At 37.4% G+C, this 24982-nt stretch overlaps 1 long non-coding RNA gene across 2 annotated transcripts; it reads left to right on the top strand.

Annotated features, from left to right (window-relative positions):
- Window positions 1-709: 709 nt before the first annotated feature.
- On the top strand, window positions 710-24982 carry LOC102149455 (uncharacterized). 2 transcript variants are annotated; one of them, XR_002809281.2, is made up of 5 exons: window positions 710-829; window positions 11462-11621; window positions 13806-13876; window positions 19699-19855; window positions 24408-24982. It is a non-coding gene; the product is annotated as an uncharacterized lncRNA (long non-coding RNA). The 2 variants fall into 2 exon arrangements; XR_011440671.1 differs by lacking the exon at window positions 19699-19855 and having other exon boundaries at window positions 24408-24821.

Here is a 24982-nt window from a genome sequence, read left to right as displayed (position 1 = left end):
GGATCGTTGGGTCAGCTTTTACATTCATTACATAGCAGTTATGGTGTTTTTATATTTTTAGGGAAATTATAAAATTCAACTAAGTTTAAAATGTATTGTTTTATGATTTAAAAATCTGTTTTAAATATGCTTATATTTTCCTTTTAATTTTGATATTATTATTGACTTTTCTTACTGTTTTCCTAGACCAGTCAGTATACCTTTTTCTAGGAATAATAACTTTTGTTGACTTTATTTCTTCATTTTACATTACATTCTTTTGTATCTCTGTATTTAATTTATTTTGTTTATGAAGATTTGTTATTTTACTAACTTCTTTGTTTTCTTTCTCTCTTTATTGTCCACAGGCATCTGTGGCTCAACATTTTGCATTTGAAAAACTTGCTTATAGCAGAGGTTGCAAATTCAATAGAGAACAAGAAAAGGGAGGGATGGGAGAAGCAGTTCTTACGTCAAAGTTTATTATGACTTGTCTTAAAAAGAACAGGTCCTGAGAGGCAGGACCAAGATGGCGGAGTGAGAGGGCTCCTTTGTCTCTCCCCTGTCGAATCTACAACTAACTGGACATTCACCGATTAATAAAGGATACCCAGATAGCATCTCAAGACTTCTAAAAGTCTCGTGCTACTACACATCGGAACGCGGACAGACTTACCCCCCCACCCCCCCGGAGGAGGTGGAAATAGATGAAAGTTCTCTGACCCCTGACCCCCAACCCCCGGACAGCCTAGTTCCTGCAGGAGGCTCTCTTCCAACGGACTCCACCATAGCATCGCCAGACACCAAAGACAGGAGTGTGTACTCACCAGCGGAGCGATGATGGAAACAGGTGACAACACCGCTACCCAAGCCCCCCGCGATCGCACCTAGGCCCAGGGGGAAATCCTCAGGGCCCCACACCCACTGGCAGGGAAGGCTTCCACTCACCATTAGCAGGGAGGCCCCACCCAGAAACCAGAACAAAGAGAGGCTCCTGGCGGGCCTGGCACGGCACCAGACCGCAAGCTGCCACTGAGCTCATGGTCTCTGGCACACGGCTCGGTACAGGGGGCACCCTGACTTCCCATAGAAGTGCTTGGGGACACGTTTGGAGCTCCAGAGCCTGGCTCTGCAGCGTGGGGGAAGGCTTCAGGGTCCTGCACCTCCCCGGCAGGGAAAGCCTCTGCTCGCCATTAGCAGGGAGGCCACGCCCAGAAGCCAGGAAAAAGGGAGGCTCCAGGTGGGCAGATCCCTTGGGGTGGCTCCAGACTGCAAGCTGCGGCTGGGCTCACAGTCCCTGGCGCGGAGCTCGGTGCAGGGGTTGCCCGGACTTCCCGTAGACATGCTTGGGGACACGGTTGGAGCTCCAGTGTCTGGCTCTGAGGCGTGGGGAAGGCTCCGGGGTCCTGCATCTCCCCAGCAGGGAAAGCCTCTGCTCGCCATTAACAGGGAGGCCACACCCAGAATCCAGGAAAAAGGAAAGCTCCCGGTGGGCGGATCCCCCAGGGTGGCTCCAGGTCACAAGCTGCTGCTGGGCTCATGGTCTCCTGGACACGGGTTGGTACAGGGGTTGCCCGGACTTCCCGTGGACGCGCCTGGGGACTGGGTGGAGCTCCAACACTGGGAGGACCTCTGCTCGCCATTGGCAGGGAGGCCCCGCACAGCATTCGGAACACCATGAAGCTCCCTAGAGCAGAATTCCCCACAAGGCAGCAGCTTACAAGCCACCGCCAGGCCTACGGACTCTGGCTGTGTCCCAGACGAGGCAAGGGGCTCCCAGAGATCCCATGAGAGTAAAGTGGGGCAGAATAGAGCTCCAGTGAAACGACTACATAGCCCACGGGGGGCCTCCAGGTGCTTACAGCAGCCTCAGTGAAAGCCTCTGCACAGCACTAGTGGAGAGGTCCCAACTGGCAATCACAAGGCGGGAAGGCCCTAGGGCGAAAGCAGCACAGCTAAGTGAGCTAATGACAGACTGCAGAAGATACCCATAGCTCTGCTGGGACTTATAGTGGACAAGTGTGATCTGATGGACTCTGTTAGGGACAAATCGGAGATTATAGGTGATCCTGCTCCTCGCTGATGGGAAAGCCCACAACACTGCTGCAGACCACAAGGAGGGAGCGTGTCTAGGTGGGCTGCAGCAGTAGGCACCAGCAGCCTGAGGCCCCGTTGCGATAGCCCCCACAACCGACGAGGAACCCCACAGGACCACTGTGATTACGAGGAGGGGTCCAGACCCATTCAGTAACAGCTGACAGGGTTCCTGCTTGGGGCAGTCTAAACAGCTGCCCCCCCACACACACCAGTCGCAACAAGTGGAAGCAGAGACTAAACTCTATCTCTATGCAGAGGCACAAACCCACACCATCAAGCAGTATGAAAAAATATATTAAATCTCCAGAACAGAAGGAAAATGATAAGCATCCAGAAAACAATCCCAAAGACAATGAAATCTACAACCTAAATGACGATGATTTCAAAACTGCCGTTATAAAAACACTCAACGACCTAAAAGAGAATTCAGATAGACAACTCAATGAGTTCAGGAGCTATGTCACAAAAGAGCTTGACACCATAAAGAAGAACCAATTAGAAATACTGGAGATGAAGAACACAATGGAGGAGATTAAGAAAAATCTGGACTCTCTGAACAGTAGGGTCGATAATATGGAGGACAGAATTAGCAATTTGGAGGATAGGAATATAGAAATGCTGCAGGCAGAGGAGGAGAGAGAATTAAGACTAAAAAGAAATGAAGAAACTCTCCGAGAATTATCTGACTCAATTAGGAGATGCAACATAAGGATTATAGGTATACCAGAGGGAGAAGAGAAGGAGAAGGGGGCAGAAGGCCTGTTCAAAGAAATAATAGCTGAGAACTTTCCAAACTTGGGAAGAGAGATGGAACTTCATGTCACAGAAGCCAATAGATCTCCAAGCTTTATTAACGCAAGAAGACCAACCCCAAAACATATAATAGTGAAACTAGCAAAAGTCAACGACAAAGAGAAAATACTAAGGGCAGCCAGGCAGAAGAAAATAACTTACAGAGGAAACCCCATAAGGCTATCAGCAGATTTCTCAGGAGAGATCTTACAGGCTAGAAGAGATTGGAATGAAATATTCAAAACTCTGAAGGATAAAAACTTGCAGCCAAGAATACTCTACCCAGCAAAAATATCCTTCAAATATGATGGAGAAATAAAAACTTTCCCAGATAAACAAAAGTTAAGAGAATTCATCACCACAAAACCTCCTCTTCAAGAACTGCTCAGGAAGAAACTCATTCCTGAAAAATCAAAAAAAGGAAAGGGGTTACAAAATCCAGAACAAAGGAGATAAGCAGAAGGAATAATACAAAGTAACAGCTCTCCATCAGGACAAAATGCAAAAGAACCGGAAAGCAAGTGATAAAATTGCAACAGTAGGCCCCCACGTTTCAATAATCACACTGAACGTGAATGGATTGAACTCTCCAATCAAAAGGCACAGAGTGGCAGGATGGATCAAACAACAAGATCCAACAATATGCTGCTTCCAGGAAACACACCTCAGCCCCAAAGACAAACACAGACTTAGAGTGAAGGGGTGGAAGAAAATACTCCAAGCCAATAATGAACAAAAGAAAGCAGGTGTTGCCATACTTATATCAGACAAAGTAGACTTCAATGCAAAACAGATAAAGAAAGACAAAGAGGGGCAGTATATAATGATAAAAGGGACGCTCCACCAAGATGACATAACAGTCATAAATATATACACACCTAACACAGGAGCACCAAAATTCATGAAGAAACTCTTAATAAAACTAAAAGGAGACATCAACAGTAATACAATAATAGTAGGGGACCTTAACACCCCATTAACACCAATGGACAGATCATCCAGACAGAAAATCAACAAGGAAATTATAGAATTAAGTGAAAAATTAGATCAGATGGACCTAATAGATATATATAGGACACTTCATCCAAAAACAGCAGGTTTCACATTCTTCTCAAGTGCGCATGGAACATTCTCAAGGATAGACCATATCTTGGGAAACAAAGCAAGCATCAATAAGTTCAAGAGGGTCGAAATAATATCAAGCATCTTTTCTGATCAAATGCTATGAAACTAGAAATTAACTACAAGAATAAAGCTGGGAAAGGGCCAAAAATGTGGAGACTAAACAACATGCTACTGAACAAACAATGGATTATTGAAGAAATTAAAGAAGAAATCAAATATTATCGGGAGACAAATGAAAATGAAAACACACCGTACCAAATTATTTGGGACGCAGCAAAGGCAGTCATAAGAGGAAAATTCATTGCAATACAGGCTCACCTCAATAAGCAAGAAAAATCTTACGTAAACAACCTCAAATGACACCTAATGGAATTAGAAAAAGAAGAACAAAGCCCAAAGTCAGTAGAAGGAGGGAAATAATAAGAATTAGAGCAGAAATAAATGATATTGAAACAAAAAAGACAGTAGAAAGGATAAATGAAACAAAGAGTGGGTTCTTCGAAAAAATTAACAAAATCAACAAACCCTTAGCCAGACTCACTAAAAAAAAAAAAGAGAGAGAAGTCTCAAATAAATAAAATTAGAAACGAGAGAGGAAAAATCACAACAGATACCAAAGAAATACAAAGGATCATAAGAGAATACTATGAAAAACTATATGCCAACAAATTGAACAACCTAGAAGAAGCAGATAAATTCCTAGACTCATACAACCTACCCAAACTGAATCAGGAAGAAATAAAGAATCTGAATAGACCAATCACAAGTAAAGAAATAGAAACAGTAATCAAAAACCTCCCCAAAAATAAGAGTCCAGGACCAGACGACTTCTCTGGAGAATTCTACCAAACATTCAAAGAAGATTTAATACCTATACTTCTCAAAGTCTTCCAGAAAATAGAGAAAGATGGAGCACTCCCTAATACATTCTATGAAGCCAACATCACCCTGATCCCCAAACCTGACAAGGACAACACAAAGAAGGAAAACTACAGGCCAATATCACTGATGAATATAGATGCAAAAATCCTCAACAAAATTTTGGCAAACCGAATACAGCAATATATCAAAAAGATTATACACCATGATCAAGTGGGATTTATATCAGGGACACAGGGATGGTTCAACATCCCCAAGTCAATCAACGTGATTCACTACATTAACAATATGAGAAACAAAAACCACATGATCATCTCAATAGATGCAGAGAGAGCATTCAACAAGATCCAACATCCATTTATGATAAAAACCCTCAATAAAATAGATATAGAAGGAAAGTACCTCAACATAATAAAGATCATATATGACAAACCCACAGCCAACATCATACTCAATGGACAAAAACTGAAACCCATCCTTCTCAGAACAGGAAAAAGACAAGGGTGCCCACTTTCACCACTTCTATTCAACATAGTCCTGGAGGTGTTGGCCAGAGCTATTCGGCAGGAAAAAGAAATAAAAGGAATCCAAATAGGCAACAAAGAAGTAAAACTCTCGCTGTTTACATACGACATGATCTTATATATAGAAAACCCCAAAGAATCCATACAAAAACTATTAGAAACAATCAACAACTATAGCAAAGTTTCAGGGTATAAAATCAACATACATAAATCAGTAGCATTTCTATATGCTAACAACGAACTAACAGAAAAAGATCTCAAGAACTCAATCCCATTCACGATTGCAACAAAAAGAATAAAATACCTTGGGATAAATCTAACCAAAGAAGTGAAAGATCTATACAACGAAAACTACAAGACCTTCTTGAAAGAAATCGACGACGACATAAAGAGATGGAAAGACATTCCATGCACATGGATTGGAAGAATAAACATAGTTAAAATGTCCATACTACCTAAAGCAATCTACAGATTCAACGCTATCCCAATCAGAATTCCAATGTCATTCTTTACAGAAATCGAACAAAGAATCCAAAAATTCATATGGGGCAACAAAAGACCCCGAATTGCTAAAGCAATCCTGAGAAAGAAGAACAAAGCTGGAGTCATCACAATCCCTGACTTCAAAACATACTACAAAGCCACAGTAATCAAAACAGCATGGTACTGGTACAAAAACAGATGCACAGATCAATGGAACAGAATTGAAAGCCCAGAAATAAAACCACACATCTATGGACAGCTAATCTTTGACAAAGGAGCTGAGGGCCTACAATGGAGGAAAGAAAGTCTCTTCAACAAATGGTGCTGGGAAAACTGGACAGCCACATATAAAAGAATGAAAATCAACCATTCTTTTTCACCATTTACTAAAATAAACTCAAAATGGATCAGAGACCTAAAGATTAGGCCTGAAACAATGTCTGCTAGAAGAGAATATCGGCAGCACACTCTTTGACATCAGCTTCAAAAGAATTTTTTCGGATACCATAACCCCTCACATGAGGGAAACAATGGAAAGAATAAACAAACGGGGACTTCATCAGGCTAAAGAGCTTCTTCAAGGCAAGGGAAAACAGGATTGAACCAAAAAAACAGCCCACTAATTGGGAAAAAATATTCACAAGTTATTTATCTGACAAAGGGTTAATCTCCATAATATACAAAGAACTCACACAAATCAACAATAAAAAATCAAATAACCCAATTACAAAATGGGCAGGGGACATGAACAGACATTTCTCCAAAGAGGATATACGGATGGCCAATAGACACATGAAAAGGTGCACATCATCACTAATCATCAGGGAAATGCAAATCAAAACTACACTAAGATATCACCTTACACCTGTTAGAATGGCAAAAATATCCAAAACCAAGAGTGACAAATGTTGGAGAGGCTGTGGAGAAAAGGGAACCCTCACACACTGTTGGTGGGAATGCAAACTGATGCAGCCACTATGGAAAACAGTATGGAGATTCCTCAAAAAGTTAAGAATAGAAATACCTTATGACCCAGCCATCCCACTACTGGGTATATATCCTAAGAACCTGAAATCAGCAATTTCAGAAGCTCTATGCACCCCTATCTTCATTGCAGCATTATTCACAATAGCCAAGTCATGGAACGAACCTAAGTGCCCAGCAACTGATGATTGGATAAAGAAGTTGTGGTATATATATACAATGGAATACTACTCAGCCATAAAAAAGGACAAAGTTGTCCCATTCACAACAACATGGATAGACCTTGAGAGTATTATGTTCAGTGAAATAAGCCAGACAGAGAAAGAGGAACTCGGTATGACTCCACTTATAGGTGGTAGTTAACGTATGGACAAAGAGAACTGATCGGTGGTTGCCAGGGGAAAGGGGGTGGGGGGAGGGCACTAGGGGTGAAGTGGTGTAACTACAACATGACTAATAATAATGTACAACTGTAATTTCACAAGGATAACTTTTATAACCTTAATAATAATAAAAAAAAAAAAAAGAGAAGAAATTCTTTAACCATTTCTTCAGCTCTGGCTCCAACATATCCAGTATCTGAAGTCCTGGGATTTATTCAGTCTTTCTCTCTCTCTGTCTCCCTGGTTCTCTCTATCACTCTCTTACTTCTTTCTCTCCTCTTTATTCTTTCCCTATTCTCTGATCCCTGTGCCATAAGAAAAAAGAGACAATTTTCACACATTCTTTTGCAATGGAATTAAGTTATCTCCAGACACTACCACCAAATAATTAAAGACCTTCCTGTGGTTAACCAAGGATGTGGCCAAAGCTTTGCAGTTACAGATCATGAGGTACCACCATATAGTCTCCAACTGAGGCTCCTCCTCCAGCTTCTCTTTACTTGCTAGAGCAGAGAGCAATATTTCTAGTTGCACTCAAGGAGTTATGAATTTGTCTACCAGAATTATATTTTCCTTTATAACGTGATTAATAACAATGTAATTGAGTCTCTTTATATCTGTTTATAGATTTAAAAAAAACAAACACTAGTCAGGGAAACTAAAGTGCCATGGAATCAATATATTCTACAGTCAAAGTACTGATTGATAAAGATGTATGAGAAATAGAATCATATCTGGAACACACCTTATACTATAGAATCCATTTGCACAAATATTGAATTATAATGAATTCATGGAGAGATAACAATGAGACCCACCTATATCATATTCATTAGCATAAAATAATTACATAGAATAAAAATGCACTCTACCTTACACCACTGACCTTAGAGAAATTTAACGTCTTGATTCATCTGTAATGAGGACATAGAGATACCAATTGTCTTACAAGTTTGCTTTGGGCCACTTGTAAGGAACGAAGACATTCGGATTCTATTACTTAATGATTGTAACTTTATAAATGATCAAACGTCTTCTAAATCTCATATTCTTTTTTAAGATGAGAAGACTAATATCTAATTTCTAAGGCTAATAGGGAAATGCAGGAAAATGGTATTTGTGAGTATGTTTCTACAAATATAGAAAAAGTATTTAATCAATTCTAGTCCTTAAATTCTATCCTGTTTTTGAAAAGAGTAGCTTATAAAATATAACTTACAAATATGAAAACAAAAAGTTCAAACAAAACTAGAAATTGCGTATTGAAAGAAAATAATTACAACAATCAGGATTTATTTTCCCCTAAGTCTTTGTTTTGTTTTGGTTTTTCTTCCCTAAAATTTTTACTGTTTTCATACAACCTTTTTTGGCTCTAAACTGAACCTTTCAAATGATGTAAAGCAATGTGATGTGGAAATTACCAGAGAGTGAAAGGAATCAAGCACACAGGAACAATCTTTATTCTTTTGAGAGAAGCAATTGCATAACTACAGATGGAAATGCAAGAAGTCTTATTTACCAAGGCATTTTTCCTGCTCTTTCAATATTGGAAATGAAATTACTGTAAAGAGAGCTGTCATGCCCTATATAGTTCAAATGACCCAATCACTCTCATTCTTTGTCTTCTTGCCCAAACATTATGCATTTTCCACTGCTTTTAATTCCATTAATGAGGGGAAAGGCATGCAGGCAAATTCTTGTTATACAAAATAATAAACTTATTCAGGCCAAGAACGGGCTGGAGATAAAATATGACTCAAAACAAAGGATTTTCAGAAGATTTAAAAGACCTCATCTCTAAAGTGGGTTAACTGTAACAATAACTGCTTTATCCTCTGGCGAGAATAACTGAAATTAAATACACACAAATATCATAAGAAACTAAATCAAGTTATTCGGTATCTAGTGCTTCTCATTTTAAGTTACGTAACTTTGTAGTCTGTGTTTAGACGACTCCAGGCAGGCATGAAGCTTAGTTCTTCCTCAGATAATCAGGTACTGGCCCCCTAGATTAGTTCCTCAGACATGTTTGGGGAATGGCTCACATTATCTCCCAAGTTGGTGAGAGTGACAGAGATAGTAATACCTGGTGATTAGGAGCTCAGACTCTAGAGCCAAATTGTCTATGCTCAATCTACATGACCCTGGGCAAGCCATTTACATTTCTGTGTCTCAGTTTCCTCATCTATATAATGGGGAATAACAATGGCCCTTATCTCACGGGGTTTTGTAAGAATTAAATGAATTATACACATAAACAACTTGGAACAATGTCTGGCATAAATAAACGCTTAAAAACATTAGCAATGGTTATTCCTAGGCCATGATGCATTTGTACATTAAGATCTCCAGTTTATAGTTCTCACCTGGCTATGCCAGACCAGCAGGTTATCTCATAGAAATACTGGCTATATGTGTCCCAGAACAGTTGACAGTGGCCATGGGGGCATAAGATCACCCACCCTAACCCCTAAAAAGGACCCAGTCTAATCTTCTGGGCCCTTGAGTAGGAACTCCGCTCAACAGCTGGTTGCCATTTATGTTCCTCTCTTCACATAATTAAGTTGTTCTAACCTTTACAGATGAAAGGGACCTGTATCATTTGTATCTTTTTAAGTCAGTCCTATCTTTCATTAGTCATAGTCAATATGGTGACTACCACATGGGGAATATAAGCCCTCTGTTGGGGAATGGATGCATTAGAACATGGATACAGGATTAGAGATGTAAAAATATCCAAAGTATTCCTGAGTTCCTAAGGCTTTCTGTGGCAGAAATGTCTATTCTGATCCTTTATTTTGTTAATAAAAACAGTTAATTTGATCATGTTACACGTCTTCATAAAACCCATCTGTGACCCTTCATTGCCCTTAGGATAAAGACCAACATTTTTAACATTTGCATCCGCCTAACTCCTGCTTTATTATGTGCCTCTGCCTCTTATCTGTATCCATAATGCTATTTTTTAGATCCTTGAATGTGTCATGAATTTATGTAACCTCATTTATTTAAGTATTCAACACAATTAACAACACACATTACTTATACTTATTTCTTTCAGTTAAGCAAAAACCCAACTCAAACTAAAAACAAATGTAATCTCATTGACTCTTGTAAAAAACATAGCTTGGTCAGAGTTCAAATGACGTCACCTGTACTCTTGAACTTTCTCTCTCGTCTCTGCTTTGCTCTGTGTTGGCTTCACTCTCAAGTAGGTTCAGGCAAAGGTAGCAATGCACAACCCCAGGCTGACATCTTCATAGCAACATCAAAGAGGCCCTTTTTCTCCTGCTCTCCAGGAGAGCCTGAGACCCGAGCAATTCTGCATGGGATACGTACTATCCCAGGAACCATCTAAAGGAAGTGTTTGGGGAAATGGGGTCTCGGATTTGCTAAACAAATGTCACAGTGCCACCCCTCTGGAAAATGATGGGGTGGCTCATCTCTACCCAACCATATGGAAACAGAGGCTGTGTTGCAGCAGTAATGGAAAAAGATATTGAACAGGGAGAAGTAGCACATCTGTCACCTTCCACCTTTCTCTTCCTAACTTCCTTCAATTGTACTGGCCCATCAAATATGGCTTCTCCAAAGTTTGGTATGACATAATTTTTTAACTTATTTTTTATAAGCAATTTTTGTCTGCATTGAGCAAAGTTGAACAGATAATATTGTTAAGTAGACGGTCAAACTTCTGAATTCATTAGTCTTAACTTTCCATAAAAGGTTTAAGACAATGTTTCCTAGTAGTTATAGTATCCTGTTTTTATTCTTCTTCTTTAAGTATTATAATTATTTTGTACTTATTTTCAAATTTCTTAAGTTTCCTGTCTTTAAATGATTTTATTGGCTCATTATTAATTGTTTATTCATTTATTTGATAAATATTTGTTGAACATTTACTCGATGCACTGTGATCATAGTGGCTCCTTTACGTATGTATAAAATATATATCTATATATCTACATGTATTCCTTAGTCTTCACAATAATCTAACAAGAAGAACAAGGAGCAACATTTTTACAAATTTACAGCTAAGGAGACTGTGAGACTGTTTTGGAAAAGGATTGGAGAAAAATTCGGGGAAAATAAGTGACATAGCCATAATGGCAGAGATGGGCGTCAAACCTGTTTTCTGAAACAAAAGCACCCTTACTTATGTTAAAAATATTTTCTTGCAATAAAAGCTTTATTATTTCCACCTTTCAATACCAGATGTCATGAATCTTCACCCAGCGTCAATCTCTATGCTGAGCAATGAACATACAAACATGGACCAAGTACAATGCCTGTCCTCAGGAGGCTTCTGACCTAATGGAACTGTTGGCAATGGCATAAATGTGCCTGACTTCAATTCTGAAAAATATGTACTATGGTAATACTGAATAAAACATCTTATAGAATTATAGAATTTTATAGGATATGCCATCATTGCTATCATTATTCACATTTTTTCATTGGTTATCATAGATTTTCTTGACATTGCCAGAATGTCAAGAGTTACTGTGGTTTTTCTAAAATACGTATTTTTACTTACTAGGACATTTTTACCACTGCATTTAACTTAACATCCAGATATCTATAAAAGGCCAATATCAGAACTATTTTGATAAATTTGTTTAGTTTTTTTTTAATAGATTACTGTTATCAAAACAACCAAAAAGTTGAATATTATTGTAATTATTATTTATTTTAAAGAATGAGAGTCAAAATAGAGTGAAAGATGATCAAAATCTACTTGTAAGATTTTCTACGTGAAGTTTAATTAAAAGTTCAAAGTTTAAACTCTTTGGAGGGAATGTAAGTCCCGTCATTATCTGATTTCTGCCGACACACTTAACTTCAATACTACAACCCCGTCTGCATTATATGCTTTATAAACTTTCTACTGTTCTACAAACATAAAAGGCTTTCACATTTGCCTACCTTCACAAAAAAAGTCATGATTTCATATTATTCCATGTTAATACCCTCTGCTAATTTCTATCATGATATTTCTTACCCAGGTTTTGAATTATCTATTTACTTGAATGTCTTCCCCTACAATACTATGTGTACCTGTGAGAAGGATACTCTGTCTGATAGAGCTCTGAGTGCCAAAACGTGGCACTATTAAATGAAACAAAGGATTAGAAAAAGAATTAAGAGGAACAAAGCTTGGCCGAGGAATGAAGCTTAATCATGGTTTTCTAACTTCCCCCTCCTGTCATTCTCCTTTTTCTGCCTCACATTCCTCTTTCAGACACTGAAATCTCAAATACCCAAGGTTAAAAATCTTTATTATGCTTTAGCATAGAATTAATTATAATCACCTCATCTTGTAGCAATTACTTTATATATTTTATGTACTTATGAGGAAATATATTTCTCAAGAATTGGTATGCTGTCTTCTTTAGGTAAAATTTTATTTTTAAATAATTTTAAATTTACTGCAAAGTTGCAAAGATGCTCATATTGTTTTCTTCATCTTTATATCGACCATGTTACCTAACATAATACCTTAGGTGCTTAATAAATATTTTATATACAAACATCAATTTTATATCAAGACCTATTGATTCTGTTAGTGGGTTTCATGAAGTAAAGAATTTAGAACTGTGTTTGGACAGCTGCCTTGTTTAATTATATCCTTTTAATTATTATTGTGCTTATTATTATTAACTGTAATACTAGGAAATTTTCTTATCCATTCTGCCTTTAGGTGAAGGATAGAGAAAAATAAGAAATAAACAGATTCATCACGATATTATTGGCTTTGGTCTGTTATGGATTTCTGCATAAGAAACTGACAGTAGGAGAGAGAATATTATTAGCTTTAGCTAAAGGAAAGATGTTTATCACAAACAAAAAGACCATCTGGGAATTTAGAATGAAACAATGATGAATTTGGAATGGACCCTAGATATCATTCAGTCCACATCCCATATTTTACGTATGAAGAAACAGTTCAGTCGTGTTCAGTAACTTATAAAAAGGGCAATGCAGTGAATAAGTAGTGGTGTTGGGAATAAACCATGACCTCCAATGCTAAGTCCAGAACGTTTTTGCCTATACCAAAATGAACAGTGTATGGCTAACCACTTCGGCAGGTCTCCTACCCTGATTATTCTTTTGATGAGAATATGGGTTTCATCTCTTTATATGCACAACTGAATGTTGTGAGAATTTACCATAGAAAGTGGCTACATCATGCCCTGGAATGCGTCCAGGTTTTAATGTTGACCTTCCTAGTTTTGAATTCTACCTCAGTCACTCTTTTTTTAGTGCTGTGGTAAGCAAATTATTCTGACAGTCTTAGTTTTCCAGGGTATGTCTAATAACAACTTAAGGATACTCTGAGGACCAAGCCGAGTCTTGGTTTAAAGCAGCTTCTTTAGAGACTGGCGTATAATAGGTGATCGATAAGTATTGCTTCCTCTCTCCACCACTCCTGAGGAGAGGGACACTTCTTCTAGGAGTCCAGATGGTTTAGAAAAAGGCCTGGATGTTGGAGTACAACTGGGTACTAATCTCAGCTCTGCCATTTGCTGTATGTGTAACTAACATCTCTGACTTTCAGGGACCTCATCTGTTAAGCAGGGACAACATCTGTTTCACGTGATGTTATGAAGACTAAATGCCTGGCATACAGTAAGCACTCAACAATTGCTCGATAATTTCTTCCATTCCTTGTATCAGCTACCATTTGAATCAAAATGAGTTTTTACTGATTTTTTGCAATTTTTAAGATGTTAAAATTTTTTATAAAAGTTATTTTTTAAATTATCAACCTTGTTGATTTCAAGAGACTAAAGACAATGGAATGGAAAAATGTCTGTTTATAGCTTTCTTTATATACCTGTTTCAAAGAAAAGCTACCATTAAAAAGTCCTAATAAGAACACTTGCCAGAAAAAAAGACTTTATGAACAATCTAGGAAATATCTTTCAGAATGTGACAGCAATGACTATTCCCATTTGTACAGGTAATAATAATGGGGAGGATGGGGCAAGCCCGGTGGCATCACAGTTGTTTGCACATTCCGCTTCGGTGGCCCAGGCTTCGACAGTTCGGATCCGGGTCAGACCTACACACCGCTTATCAAGCCATGCTGTGGCAGGCGTCCCACATATAAAATAGAGGAAGGTGAGCACGGATGTTAGCTCAGGGCTAGTCTTACTCAGCAAAAAGAGGAGGATTGGTGGCAGATGTTAGCTCAGGGCTAATATTCCTAAAAAATAGTAATAATAACAATAATAAGGAGGAGGAGGATAATAGCTAATACTGTACTAGGGGCATTATATATTGTCTTAAATTCTCAGAATAACACTCTGTATTATTATCCTCACTTCAGATGAGGAAACAAGATTTCCAGGAAGTTAAATCATAATACGCCGAGGTTGACACATTTAGTAAATTATTAGCTCTGGATTTGAATCCAGATATGATTGCCATCAAAGACCTTTCTCTTTCCAGAAATCATGCTACTCTTTACTTCTAATATCTGAAACACTCCATTTTCCTGTGACGAAGATGATATTAATTTTAAAAATTAAAAAGAGAAGTCTAGGGAAATTAAACGAGAAGGCAAAAAGAGTGATAGTGCACCCAGCTATTCTTTCCTCAGTTCCTGATTTGCTGTTCAATAGACAACATGTATAAATACATACATATCTATAGTCATGATTTTGATCGATTTCAGTAGAAATTAAAATAGACCATGTGCAACCTCCTCTTTTCTGGACACTAGTCTCATAATTAATGACCCCACTTTTTCTACCAGAACTAATTAAATTTCATTAATTAGAAATTGAAACCAAAAGTGTTAGCTTGAGAATAACATGCTTATACTATGGTAGAATTTATAAACATCGGATTAATGCCTGCATTCTGCATAAACTAAAAATTGTGGATGGAAGTTTTGCATAGAATATCAATTTCCCTTCACAGTCTATGACAAAATCAAGCCTACTTTTATGTCCTCTATGTCTGGGAAACTGTTTTCTCCCAGCTTCTATGCACTTTCTTCTATACATCTTGGAAGCGTGGAGCCTTGGACAGCAATGTGAACATTGATCCTCAAGGCTCAGTTTGGGTCTAGGATCCACTACTCACTAACTGTGCAAACTTCAGAAAAACACTCACCATCTTGATTCTCAGATTTTTTCTCATCTGTAAAATGAGGATAGTCTTTCAACTCCACGTTCAGATTTCTTGGAAGATCCAAATGAGAAAACGTATTTGAGAATATTTGTTTTTAAATTGTAAAAGGCAAATGAAGAGACTTTGATATTCTAGGTATGCAAGCGTGTGCATGTGTGTGTGAGAGTGTATGTACCAAACTGTCTTTGCTGCAAGTCCTTATGATGAGCTCTTTCCCTTCATGTCTTCCTTTCTGGAAAGGCTTTGATTTGCTTTTCTTCCAGTGGTGAGTGTTCTCCTCTCTGGAGCCCCTGCCTCCCTCCCAGCCTCATTCTCTCCCCACCCTTCCTTCCTCTTGTGTTTTGCTTTCTACCTACACAACCTTCCACATAAGTTTGTCTTTTCTAATCATAATTGTAATAACAACAGCAACACTAATGATAAAGGAAAAACCTAGTGTTTACTGAAAAATTATTGTGTCAGGCATTGTTCATAGCACTTCACATGCTTTATCTCGATCAGTATTCACAATATCCTCATAAAAAAAATACTGCTACATACTCATCATGGAGACTTTCCACTCCATTCATCTCATCCACTGCATGTATATTTTTCTTAGAATAACTCTCTCTCTTGCTCTCTCTCCTTTCTCTCTCCCTCACCCTTTCTATCCTTTCCTCCAGCCCATCTCCCGCTGCTCCATCAAGTCTGCTCCTGAGAAGCATTACTTCTCACGTTACTGTAAAAGTTCCACAGATCGCAGTAGAGCTGTTGTTCCACAAATCACTTCATTCCTGATTCCTGTTGATTCTAAGCTAGAAACAACTATTTTTCTTTAGCAAGATCATCATTAAGGCAGGAATGGAGTCACTTTCTGCAAGATTCTTCTAGAAGATCTGCTCTACCAGGAAAAAGTCCCAGTTATGACACTGCCAAGCTTGCTTGATGTAAATTCCTTGTGTCATTTTAATGTTTGTTCTAATAGTAAGAACATGAGATCTAAATCAGAGAGGCTGGAATTCCAGAACATGTTGTGCACCCTGCTAAATATCTGATATTAGTTTTATCACTGTTAAATCTCTATTTCCCCATTTCTAAGAAAAGGGAAACAATAGGATCTATCTTTTCAGCTTAAGTGAGATAATGCATACAAAATAGCAAAATCTGGAATATAAGAAACTCGTGTGTGTGTGTGTGTGTGTATGTTATTAATGATCTCAATGTAAAAGAACTACAAAAAGTTTAGCAATTACTCTATCTATACAATCATCACTTTGTCCTTACTACCACCATCATGAAAGCAGAACCATCACATACAACCATTCCATAGTTAAAATAGTGTTTCCTCATGTAAGCTCATTTTGTTCTGACTTAGCCAATTTGGATATCCAGATAAACAGCTTTTTATCCACATCATGATGCACTTACATGTTTTTATTCTGTGTGGAATGGGAGTGCCAAGGGGAAAAGTGATCCTACTTGTGATGTGGAGCTATCACAGTATTTAGTGAGAGGTAAAAAAAAAAAGAGGAAACTAACATTGGCTATTTGTCTGCTTTGCTCCAGGCAAAGTCCTTCCTACCTACAGACAGCTAAATATCAGAAAGCCTGTTTTTCAGGTTAGAGAGGCTTAGTAACTTGCCCATGGGTCAAGGGCATCACCAGAATTAGAGTATAGGTCTGTTGACTTCCAAGGCCAGCACCCTTTCTGTTATACTTAGCTGCTTCATCTCCTTCCAGGAAGGCAATTTACATTGTGTGCATTTAAAGTCATGTTCTTATCATTCGCAAGCTATTCCTTGCTTTTCTTGGGCAATTTTGGACTCAGTTCTGACTCTTGGGACATTATTTCCCGGCCATTTAGGATATCAAAAAGATAACTTACTAAATAATATCTTAGCTGTCCCAAAGTTAATATAACTTTAAACATTTTTCTAAGTTTTATTTGGAGAATGATTTTAGCCCCTGAGAAAATCCAATTCAATAATAAAAGTCAAAATGGCAATAAAATATGTAATTTCACTATCTTAGATATGAAAGACATTAATGGGACTTTTGGATCGATCCAGGCCTTTTCTCAAAATTTGGGTGCTGTGAAAACATCCCCTAAATCAATTGAGCCATTTATTTCCTGGTGTTCTCATCTTTCTCTTACACTTGATGATTCTGCCTCTCTTGAATAACTGCAGATTGCAAATCATTTTAATGTTTATTTCTCCAATTGACTTTCCTCTCAGATGTGAATAATTCATCTACACTTCTTTCTGTTAGTCTCTAGTGCCAAATCCTATTCTATGAAATGTTAATGTAATCTTGATGATTTTTGTGAGGAAAAGAAGAGAGAGTAAAGTCAATTCATCTTTTCAAAAATATATGGTCTTCATTGAATTTAAATGGAAAAGAGAAAAAGAAATTAGTTGAAAAAGACAATAGATTTTTGTTTATTAATACTACCTATTAAACTTTTGTGGTGCAATGTTTAGTATTTACATTGTTTTATGGGCCATAAATCTAAACAAAAACTGCTTTTACATTACAGACAAAAATAGTACACTTCTAATGATTATATTATGAAATAAAATAGTTTGAGTTAGAAGACATGTGAAGACATAAGGATAATAATGAAAGGTGGCATGGCTTAATAAAAATTGACAGACCATGGATATGTTATTAGTTTTTCTCTTCAAATAGGTCCCAAAATTCTAGTGTTTCTGAATATTTTGAAAGGAATCTAATTTGTAGGCACCAACATTTTGGGACTGTCAGCAGGAAAGAATACCAGAGTTAGAAGACAAGATGTTAAGGAAAATGATGTATTTCTAAATGGCTGCGTGCCATGATTTACAAAGATGGCTGGATCCTCTCCCCAAGGCCTAATATATTCTTTCTTTACAACTGGTAAAGTAGAGGCATTTAGGGGGGCCATAGAATAACTGGACATCAGCAAGATCATTGAAAGAGCCTCTTTTGATAATCTTATAGACAAGATAAAGAAATATATGAGCAGCATCTAGAATGTTGTCTGATTAGAAACTGATTGGATAATTAAAACAAGTTTGATTAGCTAATCTATGTGCTCTAGAATGAGCTTTCTAGTGATTTAGCCCAGGACTTTGTCCATGGGCAGCTTTTCCCCCATTTAAAAGTTATATCTGTGGCTTAGTAATGATACCAAAGAAAGACATACCAAATTGATTAGTTGTTATGAAGCTGGGACAAAGCAAGAATGTATAGGATAGGTATAGTAGAAAGAGCTAACCCATATTGAGCACTGTGCTTTGAGCTTTATATCATCTCTCCCAACCTTCACAATGACCCTAGAAAAGAGGTAACATTACTAATTTTATTTTAGAGCTAAGGTCACTGAATCGAGATAACGACACACTTTTCTAATTAACGTCTAATCCAAAAAGGGCTCTAGGGTCCAAGTCGTGGGCCTCCTTTCCTCACAGCTTATTTCATAGTATGCCTCATCTCAGTGTTCCCCGTACTTTTAACATCAGGGTACAGTACAAAAATAAATGAGACTATAGGTCAAAGTGAGCAAATTTCAATTATCAAAAAATACATGTTCCAGACATATCTAAAATTATTCTCTCCACTAGAATGACTTTCCTTTCTATGACCTATCTCTGAAATTCCTACTCATCTTCCTAGATCCAGCTTGAAAGCCATTTCTTCTGTGGATGTCAGAGACGATCACTTTTTTTTCTCTCTTGTTTTCCATGACTTGGGCATTCATAACACTTTTTCCTTCCTTTCTCTGTTTAATTATTATAATAACTTTCAAATATTTATTTGTAAACTTTTTGTTTTATTCTAACAAACCTAGAACCCCTTGAAGAAAAGTATCAAGTCTGATTTATCTTTTAATTTCCAGATTATAAAACATAATAGACATTCAACAACTAGTTGAATGAAAATATAAAAACACATAAATAAAGAAATAAAGTGATCAATTTACATGAATGTGCAAAATTTACCTATGTAGCTTGCATAGCCAATGTGTCTAAAGCTAGGAGGAGGAAGGATCTCCAGAGAAGCAGATTTTAAAGATTAATGTTCTATAAATATTAATATTAATGTGTGTAAATTTAAATTCTTTTTCAATGCCTCAATGAAATCTCATATCTATAACCTACTTTCAAATCACATCAACTTGTCACAATTCTTATTTCCTCCATGACTGATGAAAATGCCATCTCTACCTCAAATGAGCCACCCCATCTTTTTTTCTACTCATGCGTACAAGACCCAGTTCAGATTTTTCCTTCTCCAAGAAACCTTTCTCAACACTCCCTCAGTCCTCTTTTTTGCCTCTCTGAATTTAGGCATCAGTTTATAGGAGTATTCTGAGAATGACAGCTGCCAGTCATCTGGAGATCTGATAGCTGTTGGAAGCTGAGTTCAGTGGAGCTCCTCCTCCTGGGAGAAGTGAGAGAGTCCCAGGTTCTAGCGACTGCTTGTCCAAGACACCCAGAGTTTGAGGTACGTGGGGCCAATTTTTAACAATCTTACTGTTCCACCACAGTATCTAAGTGGTTTTGGAATATACAAATCAATGATATATTAGATTCTGAAGGGGCGAGTATTGACTGCATTCTTCCCAGGAAATAATACACATTGGTAAGATATTGTCAATAAAATGCATTATACACCCGCAACTCAAGAATCTTCTTAAGTCACAAATTGCATTTTATTCCCTTCTTAACTTTAATTGTTCCCTTTTTCCTGGATGTTCAATGTCAAACTCCTTAGCAGTCCTGCCTTAATTTCAAGTTCAACTCTTATTGTTTCCTTTGTGTTTTCTGGGCTCCAATTCATATTCCAAAGGAAATGCTACCAATTCCATGAATAAGTCATAGTTCTTCCTGGCTCATGCTGTTCTCTCTCTGACCTTCCTTATCCTTTCTTCTTCAGCTCAAAGACTTCATCTTCAAGACTCAGCTCAAAGTTCAACATCTTGATGAAGTCTTTGCTCACTCCCTGAGCCCCACACTACTTGGTACTAGAAACTTCTGCTACAGTGTCACTGTAGTGATTGTACTTTTGTTTCCTTTCCTAAATGTTAACTCTAAATGACGAGACACTTCTCTTAGATTTCAAGGTATCTCCAGCTCCCACCACAGTGTTCATACTTCAGGAATTTTTGTTGAGTGATTGTTAACAGAAAAAAATATAACTGAATGTAAAAGCAGGAATAGTATTGCTTCATTATGGCCAGGTATAAAGCAAGTAATTTTGATTTTTAAAAATATCTTCAGATATTGAAATATGTTATAGTGTAGACTTTACATTATAAAATGTAATAAATTCATACCAAGCAGTTTTATTAAAGGTGTATTCTGGATATTAAGCAAAGAATGTCCAACTCAGTATATCTTGGCATAAATCTCATAAAAGGCTTACTTCAAAAACTTAATGCACATTCTAGGGTGCATTTTCTCAGTCATATGTATTACAACCCAGTGATAATTAGCTAGAAATGCTTACATGTGCCCAATCATAGAGATAGAAGCAACTGTTATGGGAAGTCAAGACAGATTAGGATGAGATTCAATCTTAGGGAAATAGATTTGTATCTTCAGTGCTATCCACTGCGCTAAGAGCAGCTAGCTTCAGTCTAGAGGAATGGCTCCCGAGACGTAATAAATAAGCTCTGCTCTTTTCACATATCTGAGCCTTAAGAAAGGATTCAAGATGCAAAGTAGTTTTAGATAAATATCTAAACTTAGAGTTTTCTAAACCAGAACAAAAAGCCCAAACAATAGCTGTAAATGAAGATTCATGTTTCCTTGTGTAGAATTGCCACGTTAATCACTTAAAAGCTAGACATTATAACCAAGACCCAATTACAAGGGATGAAAAACCTGGGTGAGTTTGAGGAAAGAGAAAATGAAGAAAGAGATAGAACAATCTTACTAAGAGAGCAAGAGAGAAAAACAGATAAAATTAATATAATTCATTCAACAGCTATTTACTGCCTAACACTGTGATTGGTTTCAGAAAACTGGACAGTTTTGGGTAGTGGGAAGAGCAGCAGCTTAAATAGTGACTGAGCCTTAGTAGATCTGTGACCTTAAGTGAATTGCTTAGTTATCCTAACCTCCAATTACTCAGACATAAAATTAGATTGATTATATCACTTTTTGGATGATTTTGAGGATTAAATGAGATAATACATGTAAAGTCCTTAGCAAATAGACACTTCAATAAATATCCGACTTTTTTAAATTACTATTTCAATGAAAATGTGTTCCCACTATTCCCTTAATAAAAAGCTTTCTCTGGTTTCCTGTTGTACTCAAAAACAAAACCAGACAAACTTGGCCTGAGGTTTCCTTGAGCTCCACCTCCCCTGTGCTCTCTCCAGCTCACTCTATGCCTCTTTGCTCATAACCCACCGTGGTTCACACTGATCCACTTTCAGTCCTTGAACAGGTAATTTCAGAACATTGAATTTTTTTCCGTCAGGGACATTCTTCTTCCAGTAAATTCCACGCGTAACTAATCTCTCTTAGTCCTCAGGTCCTTTACTAAATGTGACCTCCCCAGAGAGCTTTCACTGGTCACTCTATTTAAGTGAGATCTTTCTTCTTAAATACATACGCACTCATGATTCTCTATAATTGCATTGTGATTCTTTCCATCATTGTACTTTCAAAACGCTAAGTACATTTACTTGTGTATTATCTGCCTCCCCAGGGACATTTTAATCACCTTGATAATAGAGACCAGCCTGCTTCCTTAGGTGCCCAAGAACTGTTTGTTCAATGACATAGAGGAGAGGAAAGGACATGAAGGAAACGTGTAGTAATATTTTTCTAAGTGCTCAACGGAGAAATAGAACATTTTTAGTTAGCAAACTAGTCATAGGAGTGTATCTAACTAACTGAGAAAGACCCTATTCTTGCAGTATGAAATTTGAGCAATTATAGCAAAAACACTTAGAATAGTTGTCTTTTACTACAGAGAAGTAAAAGTTAGATAAAGAACTCTGTGGCACATGTCAAAAGATAAGATAATGACAAATAACAGATACCAAATGGCACTCAGGCAAGGAAAATATTCTTACATAAACTCTGATAAGACTTTCACAAATTTTATAGTAAAGACAGGAAGGAAATTTGTAGGAAAACTCCACACTGTGCTATTTGCAGGTTATGGTAGTTTAAGGAGAATGAGCTAAGTTGTATGGGTGAGCTAAGTTGTATGGGTGTGTAATTGTTTTAGACAAGATTTCAGTTGCCTCTTGTGCATTATTGGTTGGAATACAAAGGTTACAGTCTTTTCAAAACCTGTTATTTATTGATAGCCACAAAATGCATATGCCATTTAAACTAACAATTCCACCTCTGGGACTCTGTCCCTAAATAATAATACAAAATAAGCTTTATGCACAAAGATGTTTATTACAATGTTATTTACAGCGATGAAATACAATAGTTATTCTAAATGCATTCACATAATAACTGTATATAGCAAATAAAATTTTGTTTCCAGAGAGATTGTAATGTTATGGAAAAACGCATATGTTATATTTTTGGTGAAAACAGATGAATTTAAATATTTATAATGATAATTTCTATCCACCATTTAGAATCTTAACAAATTTTTGAAAATGGGTGTATATAACCATATCAGTTACAGTTCAACCACTGGTTCTGCTTGTGTGGTTGAACTCTAACTGATATAGTATATATATGTACATATCATATCATATATAGATATGGTGTAAGCCAGTAGTATTAAACATATTTAAAGTCTGAGGCCCTTAGGACAGGTAGCAGGAAGGGAAGATCATGAGCAGGCTGTAACCCCACGTGCATGAGCTGACACTTGTTGTCCACAGGCGGGCAGTAAGGAAGGAAGATCCTGGAGGAAGGAAGGGAAAATGCAGATCCAGCTGCTGTTTGGTGTCTAACAGCTCAAAGAAGCCCTGAGTACTCTTTTAAAAGGCTTCCAACTGCTTAAATCAGGCCCACCCAAAATAGACTCCCTTTTGATTAACTTAAAGTGTGTCGATTAAGGGCTTTAATTCTACCTGCAGATCCCTTCCCTGCAGTATCGAAGTTAGTGTCTGATTAAATAACTGCAGAGGATGTGTGCTTGCTGCAGATGGCTGCTGTCTCCTTTTCTTCTTCTAACTCTTTTGAAAGACTATCCCTGTAACCAGCTCTAACTGGAAACATTCTAGGAAAGGAATTCTGGGGACTGTAGTTCAGAACAGCCAAGTTGACACATCATGAAGTTATCACATTTCTTTTATAAACAGGAAAAGAAAAATAAACTGATTGAAATCTTAATAGCTGTAATAATGATAGAAAGAAAAAAGAAGATACTATTTATTGAAACCTACTAAACGCGTTACTAGACATGTACAATGCCATTTATCTAATATTATAATATATTTATAGTTATATTGCTTGACTCATCAATTTGAATGAAAGCTATACAAGAGAGGAATGTGAACTGTCTTGTTTAGAGCTGTATTTCCAGTGCCCTGAATAGGATCTGGCACTTAACAAATACTTGCTAAATAAATAAATTAAAAAATGGACAAATAAATGTTCACATCAAGACGATGAAATAATTTCCCCCATTTTACAAATGAAAATAAAAATTTAAATAACCTTCCCTAGATGTGAAACAAGTAAATGGTAGAAACAGTTTGCAAATCCCTAAGACTTTTGGTTCCACAGTCTGAGTTCTTTGTGTAACACTTCTCCACCCTTTAAGTGCATTTATCCTTTCATAAAGGCCCTTATAAACTGTAAGAGGTCATCTGAATTAAGGACTCATCATCACTCATCTTATTGTCTGAGATGAGAAGAAAGAGAAGGGAACAGAGGGAGGAAAGCGTGAGTGGGTACCGTTGCAGCCTTGGGGAAGGGCTGCGGACGCAGAGATCATGGGCTGTGGCAGGGGAGGTCAGTGGAAGGCCGTTTGGTCTGGAAAGAACACTCGCAGAGTAAGTCATGCTCTAAGACAGACAAGATCAATATGAAAATCAAACACATTATCTTTGTTTACATCCCAGGTACTGGAGTGTGAGAGTCTTTGGCAAGTGAAGGAGCCGGGCTATAAGTGATGGATGTCCCACTTAAATGACACTTTGCAAAGCCTTCATCATGTAGTGGCAGAAGAGTCACAAGAGAATAAATGACTTTCTTTTAAGCACCAAGAGCAGGATGGAGGAGACAGACAGTGTGAATGTCACAGTCCCCATTCAATTGATTTCTCAGCTGCTGATGCTGACGAGCAGTCTCCAGGCGAAGAGAAGGCTCACAAATCCACAGACCCAAGGAAGTCTGAGTGGTCTATAATGAAACCCAAATTACTTTATTTCTTTAATTTATTTTTAAAAACAATTCTTTACCCATTAAACAAAATGACCGAAAACAAAAGGAAAATAAAGAAGAAAAAATGATCGTTATTTATTCCACCACTCCAACAGTTTTTCGGTTTTTTTTTCTTTCAGTTTTCCCTTTTAATTTTTAATAGAAATGAGTTTCAGCTTAAATTTACGTTGGGGTAAACACACTCATAAATCATTTATTTAAGCTTCACATTAATTAAACTAAATATGTTAAAAAGAAAATTAATAAACCACCA

This window comes from Equus caballus, chromosome 7 (assembly GCF_041296265.1).
Source record: "Equus caballus isolate H_3958 breed thoroughbred chromosome 7, TB-T2T, whole genome shotgun sequence".
NCBI lineage: Eukaryota > Metazoa > Chordata > Mammalia > Perissodactyla > Equidae > Equus > Equus caballus.
Note: the sequence above shows the minus strand (reverse complement) of the source record. Positions and strands in the feature narration are given on the sequence as shown.